General features: G+C 37.5%; 1 pseudogene; it reads right to left on the bottom strand.

The window, feature by feature from the left end:
• Positions 1–596: 596 nt before the first annotated feature.
• On the bottom strand, positions 597–1,605 carry LOC139437359 (olfactory receptor 5V1-like; annotated as a pseudogene).
• Positions 1,606–6,772: the final 5,167 nt, after the last annotated feature.

The raw sequence follows: 6,772 nt of genomic DNA, 5'->3' as shown, positions 1-6,772 counted from the left end.
CTGTCTTCTTCCCAACATGGAATTGGCATTGGTCTATGCCACAAGTGATAATACTAAAGTTAATTGCCAATAGATTTGTAGATGAAACATCACTTTATCATGATACAGATAAGTCGGTAAAAATCAGCATCTATATGTGCACTTAACCTATTGGCGACAGTGCTTTATTAAGAAGAACCTAATAAAGAAAGGTCAAAAGCATTACTTAGGTAGAGAGAATAGAGAAGAATGGTGAACATATATGAGAAGCATGAGGAGAAAACCTTTCAGTTGTCCTCAACAAAGAGGAATATGAAGGAATCAAAGTACCAATATTTGAAGTCCATCAAACACATATATCTTGAAACAGAGGGAGCATTAATTTGAATGGAAGATACAGGAGAGGAAAGAATAATGAGAATGTTAAATCTAACAAGTCACATCTGTGTCTTTCACCACAGCTCTTGAGTATGTACACTGAGGATTGGATATAAGAACTGTTCAATATCTGTCACAACAGTGCAATCAACTTCTAAACTGAGTGTCACTAGACAGCTGACTGGTTAAAAAGTTAATTTTCCAATATTAGATTATTGGTCACAGGGGAGTGAAAGTTATCAAAAGAAGGAAGCTGATGGCTGCCACTTTCTCCCCACAGCTTTCACAGCTCTTTGATATCCTTATTCCTCAATGTGTAAATTAAAGGGTTTAGCGTGGAAGTAGCAATAGTGTACAATACTGAGATCAATCTGTCCTTCTCCAATGAGTAAGAGGAGATGGACTGTACATGGATGAAAATAGTGCTGCCGTAGGAGAGAAGGACAACCAGGTGGGACGCACAGGTGGAAAAGGGTTTGCGTCTCCGCTCTGAGGGGTGGATTGTAAAGATGGTAGAGATGATGTAAAGGTAAGAAAGGACGGTGCACAGGAAAGGGGACCAGTCAATGAAGAACCCAATGCAGAGCAATGCCAGCTCATTGACAGAAGTGTCCCCACAGGACAAGACCAGCAGAGGGGGGAGGTCGCAGAAGAAGTAATTAATCTGGTTGTTTCCACAGAAGGGCAGGTAGAATGTCAGCACCATGTGCAACACTGAGTTGAGGAAACCACCCGTCCAGCAGGAGGCTGCTAACTGACTAAGAGCACTTTGTTCATCATAACCGAATATCTTAAAGGTTTACAGATGGCAATGTAGCGATCATATGCCATAGCTGCCAAGAGAAAGCACTCTGATCCTACAAAGAAAATGAATGCAAAGAGTTGAGCCAACCCCCCCCCCCCCAAAAAAAAGAAATGCTTTTCTTCTCTGACAGGAGATGCACCATCATCTGAGGGACATTGGTGGTGGTGTAGCAGATGTCCAGGAAGGCCAGGTTCCCTAGAAAATAATACATGGGTGCGTGCAGGCATGGCTCAGCCACACTCACCAAAATAATGAAGACATTTCCTCCTAGAGTACAGATATAAGTCATGAAGAAGACGGTGAACAGTAAGAACTGCAGTTCAATTAGTTTGGAGAATCCCAAGATGATGAATTCAGAAAGAGCTGTTCGGTTCTTTCCTTCCATGAGATTGTCTGATTTCCTTTTGGGAACCAGGCAAAAGGAAGTACATATTATAATGATCATGTGCTGTGATGGTCTGCAAAACAAAAAGACAAAAATGCCACAAATGAAAATCATTACCACCTACATCAAATTCCAAACCAGAACTCAGTTGTGGCTTCCTTACACATGTCTCTTCTGCTCCTTCTATAGTTAGCACTACATTTGACAGGTATATGTCCAAGAGACTTAAATCTTTGGGGTTTCCATGTGCCAGTTTGGCCCTGAATCTCAACAGAGTTGCAACACATGCACTCCAGTTCACTGGACTCACCCAGGATAACTAAAAAGATGATGATGATGGACAGCCTCCATCACAAAAACGAGAGAATCTGCAACTGCAAGCCATCCATCTGCCCCATGGGCTCTAAGCCACCTCTCAATTAGAGGTGGATGGGCTTCAACATGCCAGAATCCTCAGGATTGGGGAATGAAGAATGGACTACAGTGGACTTAGTCTAGTCTACTATAGAATTATTGTCATTCTAGAAATGGAAGTACTGTTACCATTGATGTGGAGGCAGTGGTTACTGGAATTTCTGAGGGGAGAGAGAGGGAAAAATAAGTGTAATATGGAGGCATTTTGGGGACTTGGAATTGTCCTGAATGGCATTGCAATGAAAGATATAGGCCATTATGTAAGGTCATAACTTACAAAATTGTGCAGGAGAGAGTGTAAACTACAATGTAAACTATAATCCATGCTTAGTGGCAAAGCTCCAAAATGTGTTCAATTGTAACAAATATACGACACTTATGAAAGATATTGTTAATGTGGGAAAATGTGCAGTGGGTATGGAACCTGGCAAATGGGAGTTCCCCTTATTTTTCATGTAACATTTATGTAATCAAATGTTTTAAGAAATACATAAAAATATATTTTAAAAAAGTTCCAAAGCAGAAGTATAGCACCTTCAGGCAAATCATGCAACTATCAGCCAACACACATGGAGATCCACCCAGTGCTTCAACTGTAGATCAAATATCAATAAAATATACAGCTCAGGTAATTATAAATTAGATAAAACCATCAAAGGGCACCATACTCTCTGAGAATTTTCTGTTGATAAAGACTGGTTGGGTCCACCCATGTTTTCTTGAAATGTGATGGTTGCTGATGAATAGTTTGTAGAAGAGGCTTAGGGCTTCATTAGCTTCTTTAGAGCTGCCCTGGCTCCCTCCTTCCATCTTTTAAGGCTGATAAACCATTTAATACTTTATATTTTATTAGTTATGGATTTGTAGAGGCCATGTGGAAAAGAAGAGGTACCAGACAGTGACTCTATTGTTTTTTATTGGGTAGACAAAATGAGGAGGTAACTGGTTATGGTTTCCTGACACAAACCCCTTTATAGTGTGTATACCAGGCCAGGAGAGACAGGTGACAGGCAAGGCTCCCAGATTATGACAGCTTCTAAGACCAGAGAATCCGTTAGACTGAGGCAGACAGATTAGTTTTCCAGATTCGATGTGTTGCAGTAAGACGCAGCATGTACTTTTTGACTTTCCATACTCTCAGCTGTTCAGAATGGATGTTATTGTCCTCATTTTGCAGACAATGCTCTTAAAGCTCAGAAAGATTTTGTAACATGTCAAAGATCACACAGCTAGTAAACTCTGGATAGGGGGACAGACCCGGTTAGTCCAACCACATATTAGCTATATTTCCAACCTAGAATGGCAAGCAGGTCGCATCTTCTATTTCAGTTCTTAACTATTATCGAAGGCTGCTCTGCATGGTAAATCTCATGCAGAGAAAAAGAGTGACCTGCTTTCCATCAATTTCAACCAGGAATTAAGGAGCCATAGAGAAAGCATGTGCTCCTACTAATTGTCAACCTTGTTTAAAACCTCTGCTTTATTTTGGTCTTCAGATATATATACTGGAGCATGTGCTTTGAAAACATCAACCTTCTCTCTGCCTTTTTCCTTTCCTTCTTCCTTCTTTCTCTCTGTTTCTCTCTTGTTCGACCTGTCTCCCTGCCTATCGTTCCCACTCTTATGTAAAACAGATATGTGCAATACTGGACTTTGTAAATGGGGAGTTAGTCATGTATTCCTCTGGAGTTCTTCCTCTTGCTCATATTAATAACTCTGAGAGTTCCAGGTTTTCTTAAACACCTCTCTGCCCTATGAGGACTGTGGGGACAGCCTGTCTCTGCATCCAGACACTTTACTTTACTGTCTCCTAGACACTTTACTTCAGTAACAACTCATCAGTATTATCACCAAACTACCTACTAAGCTTCTAAGTCATCAGCGTCAATGATAATTGGGCCAAAAAAGAGTATTATGAACTTAACAGCTCAACTATCTTGATAATTAAGTATATTTTTGAGTTTGTACATAAATCATCAGTTCATTTTTAGAAGGGATTTCTCCAATTCCTAAATTGATTGAAAAGTCAAAATTCCAGGAGAGTTGTCTTTTTCAGACTGTAAAGTGCGTTAGAGTGGAGCTGTTTTAAAAGATATGGTGGGTTCACATTTAAATGATATTTTCCAACTGCATTGCATTTGCTTTACATTTTCTAATGAAAAGAAATGTGTATGTTTTAGATTAATTAGAAAATAAAGAAAAGAAAAGAAAAATATTTACAATCCTTAATATACCCACCAGTGAAAATCTCTACTGGTATTTTGGTGTATGCTTTTCTATGCAATTTCCATGTGTACACATTTAAAATGAGAATTAGAATGTATGTAATACTTCTGGCCTTTTCCTTTAGCTCCATATTATGATCATTTCCCATAGTGATATTCTCCTGATACATGATTTTTGAGTTATATACAACATTTTCTATGATTATAGCAAACTTTTCATATATCCCACCCTTACTGGTGGATATTTATATTGTTTTACTTATTTATTTTTGCTATGATAAATTTTAGTGACACACATACTGAATTAGATGTCCTGAACTCTGAATCAGATTCTCTGTATTTTAACATACTCATACAAATAATATTAGAGACCACTGGTTCAGGTCATTCATCTTGAAAATCCAGGAGTCGTTCGGCTAATGCAGGACTCCATGTCTTCATGGTGGCCAAATAATGTTAACTGCTGTGTAGAAGAAGGCACCGATCCTCTCTGATCACTTCCCTGCAGCACCTCCTTTACTTGTTACATCAATCAGATGAGGCAATTAATAATATTATTCTACTTTTCCAGATGAAAACACTGCATCTCAGCAGGAAAAAGTGTCTGGCAGAAGTTATACAGCAAGCAGGTAGAAAAAGCCTTAGCTTCCCCCAAAACTAGTATACTTTCCGCTGCAAGACAAAATTTAATTTCCCTTTACTGATGACAACTGAATTCTCTTTAAAAATATTTAATTAGGGAGCAGATGTAGCCCAAGTGGTTGAACACTTTATAAGGTGCTTCTTAAAAACAAATAAATGAACAAAAAACTACTCTTTTTGGGGAGTGGCTGTAGCTCAGTGGTTGAGCACCTGCTTCCCAAGGATGAGATCCTGAGTTCAATCCCCAGTACCACCTAAAAAAATAATTCACTAGTTTTTAATACAATTTAGTTTCATTAAATCAGACTATTTTAACTAGTTACAAACTTTTATGGCTTGCATTCCTGACTGGTATTGGAATGTGCTATTCCTACAGTGTATTGATAGTTAAATCTATTTTACCTAAACATAAATTCTTTTAATTTGAATCTATTTATTTACACAATTGATTCCCAGTATGGTTATTTCCTGGCCCTGCTATAAATTAATTAAAATGTCCATGTTTGTGTTCTTATTGGATACTAATCTAGAGTTTAGTTAAAGATAGCTAATAAAAATGCTTGATAAAATTAAAATGGTTGTAGGGATTTTGAAAAAGTAATTTTATGGCTTGAAGCATATTATAACATCCAGAGAGATAAATAAAACATGAATTTAATAATGAATGTGCATAAGTTTTTCTGTATTCATTCAAACAATAGACTTCATTGATTGCCCTGATCTGTTAAAAAATACAGATTGAATTCCAAATTGGGAAGGAAGTTAATTTGTACATTTCTTTTCAATGCCCTCTGTGTACATGTGTTCAGGGAGTGGAGAGGACATGTGAAAGAAAAGTTTAAATTCCCTTAAAATAGTACTTCACATTACCAAAACCAAAGTACTTCTCTATTTTGACTTTCATTCCACCAACAGAAGAATCCCCACAATCTGTTCTCCAATCCATCTTCCCCCACTCCCAGGCATTATTGTGTCTTTCTTTTCTTTTTTTCTTTTGTTTTTTAAACCTTTTCTTTTATTTTAGAGGATGAAATTAGACCTACCCACTAGACTAGCCCTTACTGCCCATTTTATTCAACAAATATATTTTGAGGCTCTTCTCTTTGCCTGACATGGTATTATGTGCTAGAGATAAAATGCTAAACAAAACAATTTGACCAAACCTTCAGGAGTATATCTATTGGGGCTTACAAATTTAAAAAGCCATAATAATTACTTTAAAGGAGAACAACAGAAGCGCTAGCATGATTTGAAGAAGTCACCCAAACTTTCCTGAGTTAGTGTGGACTGTAATCTCAACATTTAACTAGTCAAAACTAATTGAATCATAATCCAGGAAAGATCTCTCCATAGCTTTTATGGACTTTCCTTTACTTACTGAAATTTGTCAATAGAGCCACTAATTGCTTTTATTTTGTTGGAAAGAAATCTTCTGGAAGAAAATAAGGCTCACTTGATTGTGGAGAAGAAAATAAATTATTCTCAATCTTGCAAGAAAGAGCACAGAACTAGATATGGCTGGCTCCCTAACAAAGAAAAATGACACAATTTATACCCTTAAGCCTAGCACACAAGCTCTTCTGTTTCTCTATAAATTGGATACTTCAGAAGTTACAGCTAATCTGAGAATATCTAACTTTCCTGGGCAAAAGTTTGTGACTTAACTACTTCCTCTATCACATTCCAACCATTTTAGTTTTCACCTGCTCCCCTTTGTCAAATAAGGAATGGAATTTAGTTCTGAATTGGTATTGACATAGCTCTTTCTTGGGCATTCTTTTATTGCCTATAGGACTGGCTTAAACTGGTTTCCTTTGTTGCTGTTTAACCCCCGGAATGGGAGACTGAGGCAGTAGGCTGCCAGGTTACATTAATCAATACTTCCTTCCCTTATGTGAAAACTAAACTAATCTTTGTTTTTTACATTTTATGGCTGACAAAAGA

This window comes from Dasypus novemcinctus, chromosome 22 (genome assembly GCF_030445035.2).
Source record: "Dasypus novemcinctus isolate mDasNov1 chromosome 22, mDasNov1.1.hap2, whole genome shotgun sequence".
Classification (NCBI taxonomy): Eukaryota; Metazoa; Chordata; class Mammalia; order Cingulata; family Dasypodidae; genus Dasypus; species Dasypus novemcinctus.
Note: the sequence above shows the minus strand (reverse complement) of the source record. Positions and strands in the feature narration are given on the sequence as shown.